Here is a 15806-nt window from a genome sequence, read left to right as displayed (position 1 = left end):
TATATAAATGGAAAACACTTACAAATATAAAGGTAAGTAAATAAAACCATAAATAATATTCAATACATAACACATGATCATAAAATTTATAAGATGAATAATAAAAACATTATTAAAATATCCATAGGGTGCTGCATTCTTAATCTTGAATGCGAAGATAGGAAACATGATTAAGGCTGTAAGCTGAATTTTATTTGGAATGTGATACTCTTAAGAGAAAATTAAAGTGGGCATGACGGCACACACTTTTAATCCCAGAGTGGATATCTGTGAATTCCAGGTCATCCTGGTCTACTCAACAGGCTCCAGCACAGCCAGAGTTGCACAGTGATAACTCTCTCTCTCAACAAGAGCAAAACAAACAACAGCAACAAAAACAGTCAAAAGATAATATTCTGGAGGTTTAGATCCAGTTGTGAGTGCACAGTGGTGGATTACTTCTGAAATTCTCCAAATATTTAACAATTCACAAGAAAAAGTGTTGGTTTTCATGTTTTGTTTCCTGCTAATTCAATTACCAATCTTGGTACAATTGTTTTTTTTTGCACTGACTTTGAACTAGGTGTATTTTAAAGTTTAAACCAAGTGTGTAGAAGTGTGTGCATGGTGAGATTCCAGCGGAATAAGGTGATGTCTCTGTAAAGAACTGTTTCACGTTGAAATTATGGCTCCACAAAATGACTTGCAAGCAGTGTTGATCGCCTGAAAGACCCACATCTGTCTCTCTCTGCGTCTTCTTTCGGGGTTCGCCCACTGAAGTGTTGTGCTCAGGAACACATGGTGGCATTTCCGTTTGCCAGCTCAACCCAGCCATCCGTCATTAACTCCCTGCTGTCTCACCGGTGAGCTCTGATTGCCCTGAAAGCGGGATGCAGCAATGCTTTCCGGCAGGCAGCCTTGTGAGCTGATCCCAAGTCCTTGGGATGAAGAACTTCAAGTAGAAATGCTCGAACATTTTGCTTGAGTACTTTCACCCCCAATTACTAGACTTTAAGTGGTAAGAAAAGGTTGGATAGGATTTGGGTATTGCTCAGTGAGTAAGGCAGACTTGAGTTTGGCTCCCCAGAGCCATCTGAAGGTGGACACTGTAGCACACACTTGTCATCTTGGGGATCCAATAGCCATTTGGGAGGCAGAGAAGGGGAATTCCCTGGAAGCTCACGGACTGGCTAGCCTGGCATACGCAATGGTAAATCATAAGGGGATCCTGTCTCAAACCAGGTGAAGGGTAAGTAAGGGTCAACACATACAATACCTGCACATCTGCACACCTGCACACACCATGCACACGGGCACGTATATACAGGTGCACATAAGCAGAGCAGAGACTCTGCAGATTCCTCCCTTTTGGACACAGACGGAAGGCCTCTTGTTGGAGGTCTGCGACTTTTACTGCCATCCTTTTCCTCCATCAGGGACATACATTTTCATTTAGTTTAGGGAAGATCCGCTAAGTGATTCCGAACATTTATTTGATATCAGTTACGGTCCTGATTTAAACGTGAGAATGACAGAGACGGCCTTTGTTATCCCAGCTGGCAACAGAGATCACAACACGGTAAGTTGGTATCCAGGAAACGATGCTATCAGACCTGGGCCTTGTAGGTGGAAAGACTATATTGTGAGATCCCCGAGGGGTCATGGTGGCATTTGGAGGAGAGGGAAGGCTTCACAGAGGATTTGACGCTAGGACTAGAATAGCAATGGTGTAACCATTTCCATAGATTCCCCGAGGGCTTGGGACAAGAGGCTTCTAAATCCCTTTGTCCAACTGGAGGTTCAATCAGCAGTGCCTCTCGCTCCTCTGCCCGCTGATCTCGGTGTGTTCACAGATTCTCCAACAATCCAGAGCATAGTTCTCTTCTGAAAGTCTTACTTCGTGTTGCCTCTTGAAAATGACATGGTCAATATTCCAGGGGTCTGGAGACATTGGGTCCTATCCTTAAGTGACCTTGCAAATCTGAAGCTTCACTTCCTGGCTGGGGATGCCGTAAGGTGTAGCCATGGTGATCTTTAAGACACTTCGCCTCCTTTCTTCACAGACACAACACCACCAATCTCTAGTAGTCAGTTCACCCCGGCTGTCTGAGGCCCTCACTGCCCTTGCTGCTCTTTCTGTGCTGAAGCCTCTGTTAAAGGAATTGAGCGTTTCTCATTCCCCTCCCTTCTCCGGTGCCCGGCACAGTGCCCAGCACATAGTAATCCCACAGACAGAGATATCACAGGGGACTCTCTGTGTCGTAACACCTTCCTGATGCCCACTCGTCTGTGGGCGGCAGAGGATTCCTAAGTTGCCAAGCCCAGTGATTCTCTGTCTTCTGCACTGATCCCTTCCCCTATGCTACAGTTTTAGGCTGCTCCCTCCTTCGCCATCTTTGGGAATCTAATTACCACCGGGCATGTTAACCCATCTTTACAATTTAGTGAAAAACACAAGACTGTGTATATCTATAATTAGGACCTCAGCCCATTGTTGGCACCTAAAATATGCTTAATCATTGTCTAGACTGAGTTAAAATTCCAATCTACACGCCACAGAATTCATCAAGAAAACAGTACCTAGCTTACCACCAATGCCCAAAGAAGCTGTTCTCAGGGTTCAAGAGGAGGGAAAATCAACCTCAGATGATGTTCTGCGCACAGTGGGTTTGGTTGCTCTCCTTGTGCCGGGAAAGCTCATTCTTCATCCTCCATTCAATTACTCTAATTCTGCCCAGTTTAGACATCAAGCTACCTTTCCCTCCTGCTCACGGGCCAGCAGCAAATACTCTTTCTCCCAGCTCTGATGAAAGAACTATTCACTGTGTGTATTGACTTCCAATCTATAAATTGAGGGTTGCTTTGCCATGATTGGGCATGCATGTAAGCAGATGACTCTTTTCATTATGCATGCTTTGAAATGTTGACCGTATCCCAACATACTTGATTTTAAACACGTGATAACTAATATGCTCCTCTATATTTTATTTTTCTATTTTTTTCTTTAAAATGTGGATGCCAGTGGCTTATTTATCCAAGGCTTTAGAAATCTTGGCATGTCACAGGGAGCAATGGGAACAGTGTTAGTTGAGCTCGTATTTGGTTGGAGCCACTATTTGCTTCTCTGTCTTTTTCCTTTCTCTTCTTTTACTTTCGGTCCAACTATTCAATACTATGCGTACGCAACCCAAGGCCTCAGGGACCAATTTTCTCGTCCGTTCGTGGGCCTCAGCCTTTAGAAGGGAAACATCCTGAAAAGGTTCAACGTTGCTGGTGACAATCCAGGAGAACGATTCTCCATCTTGTCTATAAGGACAGTGAAAATAGACTAGATGTCTACATTGGGTTAAATAAAACGAGCGAGGCGAATCGAACTTGGACTCAGGAGGAACAAGCTCGATTCATAGATTTTTAGACAAATCTATGTTTAAGTAAATTTATAGATAAAGTCCACGGCAACCTGCGTAAAGCAGCAGCGGATTTCTCTCCTCTCGTTTATTTTTCTTTTTCATGCTAGAGTTATTTGCTAATGGCTCTATTCTTTTTATTCTAATTAAAATGTCTGCATCTCTGCTCTTAAGCACGGCGGGACAAAATGTTCCCACTCTTGGCTTTATCTCAGTAGACTTTAAAAAAGATTTCTATTAATTCTTTGACTTTCATACAGTGTACTTGGATCGTATTCACCCCCTTCAACCCTTAAGTCCTTTGAGATCCCCTCAATTTTCCTATACTCCCCATTTCAAATACATTTTTAGAGTTCAATTCCTGCTGCCCATATGTCCCTAAGTGTGGGGCCCATCCACTGGTTGACCCCTTAAGGGCCACATCCATATAGAAATGTAGTTTTCCTTCCTATTAGTTATCTATAGCTCTGCGGTTCGGGGTGGGAACTTGCGAACACCTCCCTGCATGCTAGAATGGCGACCTGCTGGATCTTGTGGAGGTTTCGTCCATCCTCAGCTGCTGTGAGGTCATGGGCTTAGCAGCCCTGTCTCATCCACTGCGCAGCTCCTGTCCTTCCATGCCTTCCACACTTGCAGTCTTTCTGCCTCCATTTCTGCAACAGTAGCCTAGGAGCTTTGAAGCCCGTGTGATACAGATGGACTCTGTGGCTGAGCCCTTACCCTCTGGACAGGGACCAGTTGTGGGCTCCTTCACTAAGTTGCTGCACAGAGACACTTGATGGCTTTCTGCCCACAGATAAGTGCAGCTCTCAGACCCCAGAAGGCTTTTTAAGTTGCAGTATCACTTGGGAAAATTGGTTTTGTTTTGTTATAGTAAGTGGCCGCTAGTGAAGATGATTTTTTTAAAGGGTAGTTTGAAATACTTCTTGTAGGAAGTAGAAAAGCTAATTTTAACAACATTTACAAACCAACGACTAATCTGTTAACAAATTCAGAGTTAGTGCCAGCTGTGGTCAAAAAAAAAAAACTGGGCCACACACTGACTCTGTGAAGACTTTGGTCAGGACTGCGCAGATGGCTCAGTGGTAAGAGCACTTCTGTATGAGATGAGAACCAGCCCCCATATTTTTCTGCTATAAGTTGCCTTGGTCGCGGTGTTTTCATCCCAGCAACAGCAAGAGGAGAGAAGACGTTTAGCTAGAGGAAGCAGATTCTGCGCACAGGTCCTTGGAGGCTGTATCTTGCCCTGGCTTCCTCCCATCTGCTTCTCTCTTTCCTGGTCACTGTGAGGTGAGCAGACCTGAGCCACCACACCCTTCTGCTGTGCCGTTCTTCCAGCCAACCAGGACCTGAAACGCCAACGCGTAAACTAAAACAGGCCTTTCCTCCATTACTTAAAAAAACAAAAACAAACCAAAGGACAGAATCCAAACCCACTCTTTCTCACGGTTCCATATTCTCTTTCATCTTTCTATTTAAACGAGCCCATTTGCAGCGGACTACAGTTTAAAATGTAAAAGTGGGTGGTAACTTTTGTTTGCGTCTTTGGGCAGCTCCCGCTCAACACCCACAATTTTGAAAGTAGGGAAATTGTTTTGTCCTCGCACGCCGCGGAAAGTGACTTCTTAAATATGAAACTGGGATGAAAAGTCGTGTAACTTAAAACACGTACGCTATTTATACAGAACTGCGGTGCCTTTGGTCTGTGGAGCTGGCTCAGTTGGTAGAGGGCCGGCCACGCATGTAGGAGAAGCTGAGTGTAGCTCTCCACATAAAATATGAGCAAGGTGTGACCAGTCTGTAACTCTAGTGCAAGGCAGGCCGAGAACTGAGGGCCGGGAGCTTGCCGGCTGCGGTCTGCCTTGCAATCCTTAGAAGATGGTGGCGCTGTTTTCTCAGGCAGCTTCCCTGAGCTACCCAGAGTCTAGGCCTTCTGACAGTGCCTTACGTACTTGATTTTTCATTTGTTTCTTTTTTTCTCATAGGATAGATAATGTGTGTAGAGAGTTCCTATCGCATTTTGCCCGCCAAGAACAATGTCTGGGCACACAAAAGAGACTCAAACACTTGCCAGATCCACGAGTAAACACAGAACACATTTTCATCTTAAAAGTCTGCTTAGATGTCACTGTTAGAGACATAAAATTATAATTTTAATTTGAATTATATAGTTAATTAGATCAGCGCATGTTTCTTTGCTCCAGTTATCAAGAAAAGTGTTTCTTCACACGGGCAATACATATTCATTAATTTTTGTTAAATACTTAGCTTACAATGGATGTGTGGTGACTATATTTTTTTTAAATAGAGGGCCTGCATGTATAAGCTATTACATCTTTTGATGTGCAACCATCAAACTAGATCCAACTGTCTCTCGGCAGTGAAATGGGTTGTTTTAAATATAATGAGAAATTTTGCATCCCAAGGATCCGTTTTCATTAATGAATCAGAATGGGGGGGGATTTTTCCAGAGTCTGAGAGCCCTAGCCTAGAAAAAGTGTGTATAATTAGCATTTTGCATTTTACTTTATTTTCAATTCCATTTCTGTATGTGTGTTGTCTGTGTAATGGACTCTGAGCCTGTGTGCCTTGCTCTTGAGTGCAGGTGCCTGTGGAGGTCAGCAGGGGGCGCCAGATCAACTGACCCTAAGGTTATAGGCAGTTAAGGAACCTAAACACGGGGGCCGGTGTAGTGATATCTCATTTGTATTTTAATAAATAAAGCTTGCCTGAAGACCAGAGAGTAAAACAGCCCCACTGGTCAGCCTTACAGACCAGGCAGTGGTGGCACACACCTTTAATCCCAGTAGCCACACTAGTTAGCTATAGAGGCTGGGTGGTGGTGGTGCACGCCTTTAATCCCTGCATTAGAGAGGAATATAAGATGGGAGGAGACAGCTCTCAGTCTCATTCTGAGGATTCATTGAGCCACAATCACTCTTCCAGTCTGAGGATTTCTTACAGGTAACAGCTCTCTAGTGGCTTGGCTGCTTTGCTTTTCTGATCTTCAAGTTGAACCACAATATCTGTCTCTGGGTTTTTATTAATCATGCTACATGCTGGAAAGAGCACTTAGGCCTTCTGGCACGCCCTGTCCTAACTCCTAACTGCTGAGCCAGTGCCTCTCTGCGTATCTCACACTGATAATTGTACCTACTGTAGAGTTCTAGTTTTGCTGTGGCTGTCACTTTACGGCGATACTCAGAATGGTTAAGGCTTCAAGTTCGAGCCTGCTTATTCCGAACCCAAATGCAAGAGGCCTTGTTTCCTTCAACAGCTATGTAGTTTGTGCTAATATTGTTACTCTCCGGAGAACCGCTCTTCTGCAAAGCGTGTTAGGTTAGCGGGGAAGCACCGAGGGGCTGAGCGGCTGGTCAATCAGCGGTTTCTGCATCTCCCGGCCATTTAGCGTGTGTCTGATTTCAGTAATTGGATTCAGTTGATTACATTTATGCCGATATCAACAGATCTATTTCATTTCAGAGATTTACAAATAGCTGCTGAAAGCTGAACACACTCGGACTTGAGTTGGCTGGCGGGGCTTTGTGCAGGTTCAAATATTTAGGTAGGACCAGAAGAGATGTTTATGGATTTATTGCTTATATTCTACGTGACTATTCATAAATAATAAATACCAGTCAAAGGCTTGTTAAATATTGTAAAAACAATACTTTTCGAAATGAAGTGAAAAAAAATCTGCATTTCGCAGGCATTGTTTTCAGTTGGACTGTCGTGTTTGGAACCTGTGAAGAGGAAGTACGCTCTGCCGTGAACTCAGTCAACAATGCAGTGATAGACAGCCAGGCACTCAGGGGCTTCTCTCCACTCAGCAAGAGCTGCTAGCAACAGCTCCTCCTGTCTTCCTCACGCACACATCAGACCGTAGCACACAGCATCCTGCTAAGGCTGTGTGGAGTTGAAACTATGCACTGGTCTAGGCTTTAAACCTTTATCCACTAAAACATTTATAAACACAGGATCTAAAATAAGTAGCTGTGATCTGTCCAGTGGTCTGTTTCTATTGCAGAAACATTAAATGGGTCAATGGCATTCTAGATGCTGTCTCTGAAGATGTTTTGTTTGGCTGACTAGGACTTACATGCTTATAAGGGATTTCAATGCTCACTCCAACATGATCCATTTGGCTACAGATTCCAGAGTATACATGTATGTGTGTGTTTGTGTGTGTGGCTTTAAAATAATTTGTGATTAAAATCGAAAGATGAGGCTTAAAATGTACAGATTATACCTCACCTTTTTTTTTTAAAGTCTGAAGACTCAGCACACTTGTGATCATGGTTTTAAGTAGCTACACACTCAAGCCTGTTAAATATAACACAGTTTGAAGGACTCCTATTTAAATAATACCTACTAAATACAAACACAGCAATGTTGTTTTACAGAATAACAATACGGAACAAAGAAGCAACGATGTCCAGCATTTAAGTATCTTAAACCACTTCAGTAGCAAGAGTGCCATTCAGAGGTAGGCTCCCAGCTAGCAGAAGGCAAACACTATAGTAGCTGGTATATTCAAGGGGGTGGAGTCCGAGCTATGAGGTCGCTTAGTCAAGGCTGGGCCATCTGCTTTCCCCTGGCATACAGTGCCAGCATCATAAATGTTGGTGCCTTCTCACTGTGTTGCAGGACAGAGTCAGAGTTCAAGCAATCACAGTGCCAGCCTAGGCTAACAGAAGTTTGGGTTCACAGCCGTAGTTAGCAGACTGTTTCTCAGGAGACATCCAGCGTGGATGAGCGTGCACAGGGATGAGTTGGTGCGTGTATATGCAAGTCTTACGGAAAGGTACTCCCTTCATATTTCACGAGTCCTAAGGACTCCTTTAATCGAGGATGACAATGGCATCATTTTTTGAAGGGCGGAGACATTACCGCCAGAAAGAAATTGCTTTTGGCTAGGGAGGTCCCCAAGCCCCTAAAACAATATCAGTGTGGCTTGTTGCCCTCCAGAGTTGAGTAAGACCCGAATGCTGAAGACATAACAAGCTCTGGTTAGAAAACACAGAAAAATCAAGGTGGACTGGGAAGCTTCCTCCGTGTGGTCCAACCCTCACAGGAAAATGTGCTATGCAGCCGCCGGGGGAGACTTGTCATCAACAGTTGTCAGGGATGTGAACCCTGCGTGCTGCATCACTGCCGGGCCGGCAAGATGTGCCCAGGAATGCAACAGTAGCAAGTCTTTTTTTAAAAATATTTATTTATTGATTTGTTATGTATACAATAGTCTATCTGTGTGTATGCCTGCAGGCCAGAAGAGGGCACCAGATCTCATTCCAGATGGTTGTGAGCCACCATGTGGTTGCTGGGAATTGAACTCAGGACCTCTGGAAGAGCAGGCAATGCTCTTAACCACTGAGCCATCTCTCCAGCCCAACAGTAGCAAGTCTTAGGGGAGAAACCAGTCACTGTCTGGTCGGAATGAACGCTCGCTCACTCCTTTCACACTCAGACGCATATGCTTTTAGTAAGGACTTACTAGAAGGCCAGAGAAAATCAGCTTTTCCCTATATCAGAGAGGGAGTGAGAACCAGAGTCCAAAAGATGCTCACTTCAACTACAGTGAGAAATAGAGGGGAAACTGGGTTTTCTTAAATGTCACCGAATTCTGTATTTTCCAATTAGGTAATGATGTAGCATGGTAGAAAGATATCAAAGGAAAGTTTCAAAGATAAAATTTTTATGATTCAATTCACTCCGACGTTCGCTTAAGATCTAATACACGGAATCACTTCTTTGTTGTAAAGGCAAGTAAGACACTACCCTGCAGTTAGTAGGAAGAGAGAAAAGTACAGTGTTCTGAGCCAGAGGCAAGTCCACGGCTTTGTTTGACGGACTATCAAGGCCCCCTATAGGCGAGATTTAGAACTTCACCCAGGAGGTGCATAAGGTTTTGAAAAATAAATCAGAAGGCAGCAGGCAGGGACCTGGGTCTGCATAGGAAATGCCCTCCGTCGGGAGCAGTGGTGTGGACAGCAAGGACATCTGAGAACAGATGAAGGCTAGAGACTCAGTAGCCACCTAGTCCTTCCGCTCCCCAGCTAAAGCCCAGCTCCCCCTCTCCACTCTCACTTTCTCTGCGCCCAGCTGATTACAGACAGGCCTCAGGTTTATTTACTCAAAGCAAGGCACAGGTGAAAGTGGGAATCGCCCCCTTTGATTCCAGGCGGGTCGGCGCTTTCAAAGTCTGTAAAAGTGCAAGCCTTGTGAAATTAGTTTCCGTTTCCCTAAGACTCGGCTTTTTATTCGTAGACAAATAAAGACAAATTCTTTCTAATTGGCAAAATCATCCAAGCTGGCCAACGGGGACTATTTTACATAACCACGGCGGAATTTTCACTCAGCAAAAAGTGGAAGTGGATCAACAATTTTCCCTTCGCCTCGAGTTTCTCCCTCTGATACTGTTGCTTTTTTATCTTTACAGATTAAGGCACCATAAATAGCGGCTTCCTGACTCCTTCCTCCCGGGCTTGTCTTTCTTTATCCACTGTCATCTGTGAGCGTTTAATCCGGCGCGTTTGCCTTTCTCCTTCCTGTTCTATTCCCCTTACTTACTGCTTAAAGGGGGATTGACTGTCCTGTTGCTGGCAGTGCCAGCTGAAAGTCAGCTCGAAATGGGGCTAGACTGGGTTCTCCCCTGCTTTCCTTCTCCGGGAGAGCTCCCCCAAACCTATCGAGAATACATAAGTAAAGCCCTGAGCCTGCACACTCGTGGGTAGGAATCGGTATTTAAGCAGTTCAAAGAGAAGCGGGTGAAACTTGGGCGTGGCCTGGCAGAAGCGGGGTTGTCCATGAGTTTTTGTGTCCCTTGGTGGCATGTTTTCTAGGTAGCCTGTAGCTTTTATGAAGTAGCCAGGGTTTGAGCTTCTAATTATTTCACTGTATGTATGTAGACGATTGGTTTATTCTAAATACAATGTTACCAGTGTTATAGTATCGTCATTTTTAGAAGGTGAAGCGAAATCTTCTGTGAAATGATTTTGTATCTCTTCGGTTTATGATATAAACAAGGCGGGTGAAAACAAAGTAGGTGAATATTCACTGGCTTTTGGTCCATTTGTCATTAGCTGATCATAGCTCATACTGTCCTAAAATATTTGAATGTGTTCCCTTTCCAGGAACCATCAACCGGCAAGTGTTTGGCTTCAGAGAAAGGGAAACTTTCAAGGTATGTAATATCACTTCTAAGCGTCTACTTTTGGAACCGATAAACATGAAGCTGTTAATAAATTGCTCACTCGTGTCTAGTAGATCACTGTTGATTCTATCAGGCCTAGCACCGCTTAAATTATACAGAGTGTGTGTCTCCCAGGCCACGGTGCCCTCCCACCCAAATAAATAGGCATTCTCACTTGGCTCTGGCTAACCAATTTAACTAACACAAAAGTCTGCTGCATAGCAGGAAATTAACTTTGATTTACTTCTGAGTTTAAGGAAGGAAAAGCTATCTCTACTACCATAATGGGTGCGCATTTAGAAAAAAAAATAATGAACGTTGATATATAAATAGCTTTGAAAATTTGTTTTCTGAATTGCTTCCTTCCTCTGCAGTGATGATCATAACACGCACCAGACATCACATTCGAAAATGTTGGCTTTGTTTGTGCCTGCCTCAGGGTCTTTGCGCCTCGTCTTGTTTTTTTTTTTTTTTTTTTTTTTTTTTTTTTTCATGATGGCGCATCTATATTAAGGCGTGTGTGTTTTTCTTACTGAGGAGATATGGCACCGTGAGGTTGCTGGGTGGGGAGTCAACAGGGCAGAGAGGTAAATTAAGGAATCGACGACGATGTCAACTCCTCTCGGAGGATTAGAACGCAACACGGGGAGCTGGTTTTGCATAATGAGAAGTCTATGAAAAGCCTCTGCCTTCTAGACCATGAAGAAGATTTGTGGTGCTGCACTGTTTTGCATGGCTCTCGCAGAGAAAGTGTGTCTTTGGAAGTGTGTCTGAGCAGTTACACACTGAAATAGTAGGCTCCACACCGTGCTTCTAGGAAAGTGTGCTGACAGGAGCCTAACCAAGATGTTCTGTGGCTAAAAATAAAAAAAATAATAACAGATTTGTCTAAACACTGATTAAAAATAAGTTAGGGAAAATACAGTTTTCCCGGAATTTTAAGCTTTCCTCTCTGTCATTTTTCTGTCATTTCTTCGGTTTGTCTACTGACAGGCATGAAGGAAAAAAAAAGACAAAATAAATGAAGCAAGAGCACATGGCCTGCAAGACAAACTGTGTGCATGCCAGTTCCTAGATGGGTGCCCTGAGTCTTTTTACACGTGAACAGTTCGATTTCCACAGCCATATTTCCTCCCAATTCTCTCCATTTCATTTCTTTCCCATGCATTTTTAATAGTGATTATAGTTTTCAGGTGTTTAAGTACTTATACACAACTGAAAAACACCAAGATAAACATGGCTATCTGCTAGTTTATATTTCTTCTTCTTCTTCTTCTTCTTCTTCTTCTTCTTCTTCTTCTTCTTCTTCTTCTTCTTCTTCTTCTTCTTCTTCTTTTTTTTTTTTGGTTTTTCGAGACAGGGTTGCTCTGTGGTTTTGGAGCCTGTCCTGGAACTAGCTCTTGTAGACCAGGCTGGTCTCGAACTCACAGAGATCCGCCTGCCTCTGCCTCCCAAGTGCTAGGATTAAAGGTATGCGCCACCACTGCCCGGCTAGTTTATATTTCTGAATATAAATTGCAAGATATTTATTTTGAAGGAGCGGGGAAATGGTGATGTTGGCCAGACTTCTACTCCTCAAGTTTTGGAAACTGAATAAAGAACGTGAAGAAAAGAGAAAAATGCCTCAGCCCCTGTCTGTATTGGGAGAGTCACTGTCAGCAAGCCAGTGGTACTATTAATGGCTGCATACCTAATTTAACTGGAGACCTTGTAGATGGCCTCTGGTTTGCATTCCATTAAGAGTTTTTAATAAGATTTCACCAAAAAAATAATAATAAAAGCATCTCACTTCACCTTTGCTTCTCCTTAACAATTCAAAGTATCAATTATAATATAACCTTCATTTGACTTGCAGACACCCCGGTCTCAACAGCATATTAAATTGCATGCCCATGCTTTAAGTGCAAAATAAATGTCTTGCTTTATCTTGTAACTTTAGTTTCATCTCAAAGCGACCTCTCAAATGTATAACACTCAGCTACACTTTATGGAGAAAGCAATTTTTCTAAACGTTAGGCATTTTTTAAAAGCTTAAGGATGCATTTTGGTCACAGTCTTAAAGAAGAGGGACGGTCTCTTCCGGCATGCTCTCTCTTTTAATGGGCTCACACGGATGCTATTCTGAGGACAGAACAACCGCTCTCTGTCTACCCGCCGTATTCTAGGGAGGCCTGACCTCAGGGCTCATAGAAAAAAAAAAAAAAAAAAGCAGGCTGAAGCCTAGTATCAAAGAAAGACAAGCTTTACAGACGCTTCCAGAATTCTCGACTCCTTTCTAGAAGGGCGCAGATTAATATAGGAAGTAATAGAATTCGAGAACTACAACTGAAAACATCGAGGAAAAGCTAAGGTGAAAACAGGGAACCAAGTGGCATCTCAGAGCAGACTCCATAGTTGCTAGACAAGGTCGCCCACACCCTTGCTTCGTCAGTTATCAGAGCAAATAAAGCTAAAATATCTTTCTCCCCAGCAGTATTTTCCAGTGTTCTGCAAAGGATTAAATCCCGGTCCCTTTCTGAGGAGTGGATGGGGGTGGGTTGCGGGGAGATGGGGGGAGGGGGAACTGTGGTTGGTATATAGAATGAATTTAAAAAATAAAATAAAATAAATTCAAAAAGTAAAATAAAATAAAATAAATAGTGCCTGATTTTTTTTTTTTTTTGTCCCAAAGAGGGCTGTTTATTAAGGAAGTGCCTCTCTTCTTCCCCCGCCCCCCAGAGCTCATAACTCCTGGAGAACAAAATCATGGGGGTGTACGGCCTCCGGTGGCCCAGGTGAGGCAGTTTGTCTGTAGGTTTATAAATGATTCAGCATAATATGTTTTTAATTTAACTTGACATGTAGGAAATGATGCAGGATTTGTAGTGTGTTTGCCATCAGTAAATAACCATCACTGTTTGTACCTTGGAGATGACCACGCCTCCACAGCAACCTTTGATACCCAAAAGAAAAATGAGCCAGAATATGATACGGATAAGTGGTCACAGTGCAAATAGCACCCATCTAAAAGGATCTAGGCACTCATTTCTTTAATTATTGTTTTAAACAAGCTACATCTTGACTGTGTATGACATATATCAAAATAAATGGGATTAAAGTCTTGAATTTCCTTTCTGAAAAATATTTAACTTTTAAATCAGGTTAATAAATTGGGGAATATGGCAAATAAAAGCCAAAGATGCATATACATATACTCTATACTCATATACATGTACATACACATATGTGTATATATATGTGTGTGTGTGTTTGTATATAAAGTGTGTGTGTATGTATGTATATATGTGTGTGTATGTATGAATATAAAATAGATGGCTCAGTGATTAAGAGCATTGCCTGCTCTTTCAAAGGTCCTTAGTTCAATTCCCAGCAACCACATGGTGGCTCACAACCATCTGTAATGAGATCTGGCGCCCTCTTGAGGAAGAGACCTGCTCAGTCGTCCTCATCAGCTTAGACCACGAAACCCAAATGTTCAACCGAATTGCCATCTGCAGGCTGCCCATGTATGCTTCAGCCTTGCCAGGGCAACAGTTTCATTCATTTCATGCATATAAAGTACCTACACCTTGAGGGATGAGTATGTCGATTGATGCTGAGTCAAAAATGTTTAGAACCAGATGACAAAGTAACAAACACAAATCAAGATCTAAGTGTTGGAGAGAGGCTGCTTGTTCTTCCCAGATGCGGGGCTAGCTTAGACCCAAAATAATCACATTGGAAGTGCATTAATTATATCACTGCTTGGTCCATTAACTCTAGCTTCTTATTGACTAACTCTTACATATTAATTTAACCCATTTCTATTAATCTGTATATCACCATGTGGCTGTGGCTTACCAGGTAAAATTCCCAGCTTCTGTCTCCAGCAGCTCCAGGGAGTCTCTCCCCTACTCCGCCTTCTTCCTCCCAGTATTCAGTCCAGTTCTCCCCCCTCCCTCGCCTACCTTAGTTCTGCCCTATCAACAGGCCAAAGCAGTTTCTTTATTCATTAACCAATAAAAGCAACACATAGACAGAAGGACCTCCCATACCATCTAAGAGGGATTTAGCCAAGAACTAGCAGCTTGGAGGATTTGAAGACCATCCCTTTAGGTATAGAATTTGTGGTGTTCCTGTGCCCCAGATTGAAAGAATCATGGCATATTGAAGACCATTTTTGAAAATGACTATGGCTAGAGCTGAAATGGACAGGAGACAGAAAGATGAAGTTCATGGAGTTTGTCAGATGCGTGACAGCAGGTGCCACCCTCTGAGTGTTGAGGTGCCAGCATGTGTGTGACTTGTTCTTCCCCAGTGGGCTGGGGAGAGGGATTTCAAATACAGACAGAGTGCTGTCAGATGGAGACAGACAAGCCTCAGGGATATGAAACTTACGTGAAGAGGTCAGGTGTCTTCAGCAATTGAAAAAAATCACCAACAAAGAAATCTCATCTATCATATAAAAACTTGATTCTTTCAAAATTTCTTTGTTAGCATTTTATTACCATCATAATGTAGATTGTAGAATAAGAAAATATAACCTGGTCGTTTTCATTTTGCTCATTTTTAGACTGGATTATCACTGCTGTGCATCCCCCCCCCCCCATGAATCTGGACCAGTGCTGGCTACTCAAGAACTATCGGGAAGGGAAGCAACAGCTCTTATATCAGCAAGTTCACGGAGGGTTCCACAGGTAGCCCCAGGTCCTGTGGTAATTGTTAATCTGTTGTTGCCTCTCTGCAGTCACAGAGATGTAGGTTGGCTCAGGCATCTCAAGCTCCCAGTAGCCCTCCTCTATCAGTTCCTCTGAACCAGTATTGGGTGGGCATGCAGTCCCACTGAAATGGAAGTCACAATGTGAGCCATGTTCCTCATTGAGGCAGGGGGTGATGAGAGACAGATGTGTACTCCATTTTAGTCTTGTGTGGTTTAGTTTGCCCTTGAGAGCTCCAGCTTATCCTTGTGTCTTATTTGTTTCCTATGCAGGCCCAATTCCTGACTGCTGACTTTGGTGGCCTATAACAGCACCAGGTACAGAGGCACCATCTTTTCGTGTCCTGTTTCATCAGTTCCCAGCTATGTTATTAAGAAAATGTTCTGAGTTGGTAACCTTATAGTGGTTCTGTTGGGATGGGGCCCTTATAAGAGTAGCTGATGCGTCTAAACTGGGATGTTAGTGTTTTTTCCTGCTCTATCTCTTAGATAAAAAAAAAAAATGTCTTCTGAGATTTATGTCCTGGACCAG

The 15806-nt window shown here is 43.2% G+C and overlaps 1 protein-coding gene and 1 long non-coding RNA gene across 2 annotated transcripts in view; one reads left to right on the top strand and one right to left on the bottom strand.

The window, feature by feature from the left end:
• The window catches only part of Tmeff2 (transmembrane protein with EGF like and two follistatin like domains 2), a 233771-nt gene that overhangs the window by 59785 nt on the left and 158180 nt on the right, over window positions 1-15806 (bottom strand). The gene's annotated exons all lie outside the window — the stretch shown is intronic.
• On the top strand, window positions 10260-15240 carry LOC126511891 (uncharacterized). The gene is made up of 3 exons (XR_007594807.1): window positions 10260-10427; window positions 10520-10569; window positions 15131-15240. It is a non-coding gene; the product is annotated as an uncharacterized lncRNA (long non-coding RNA).

This window comes from Alexandromys fortis, unplaced genomic scaffold (assembly GCF_014885135.2).
Source record: "Alexandromys fortis isolate MF-2015 unplaced genomic scaffold, M_Fortis_MF-2015_v1.1 scaffold_65, whole genome shotgun sequence".
Lineage (NCBI taxonomy): Eukaryota > Metazoa > Chordata > Mammalia > Rodentia > Cricetidae > Alexandromys > Alexandromys fortis.
Note: the sequence above shows the minus strand (reverse complement) of the source record. Positions and strands in the feature narration are given on the sequence as shown.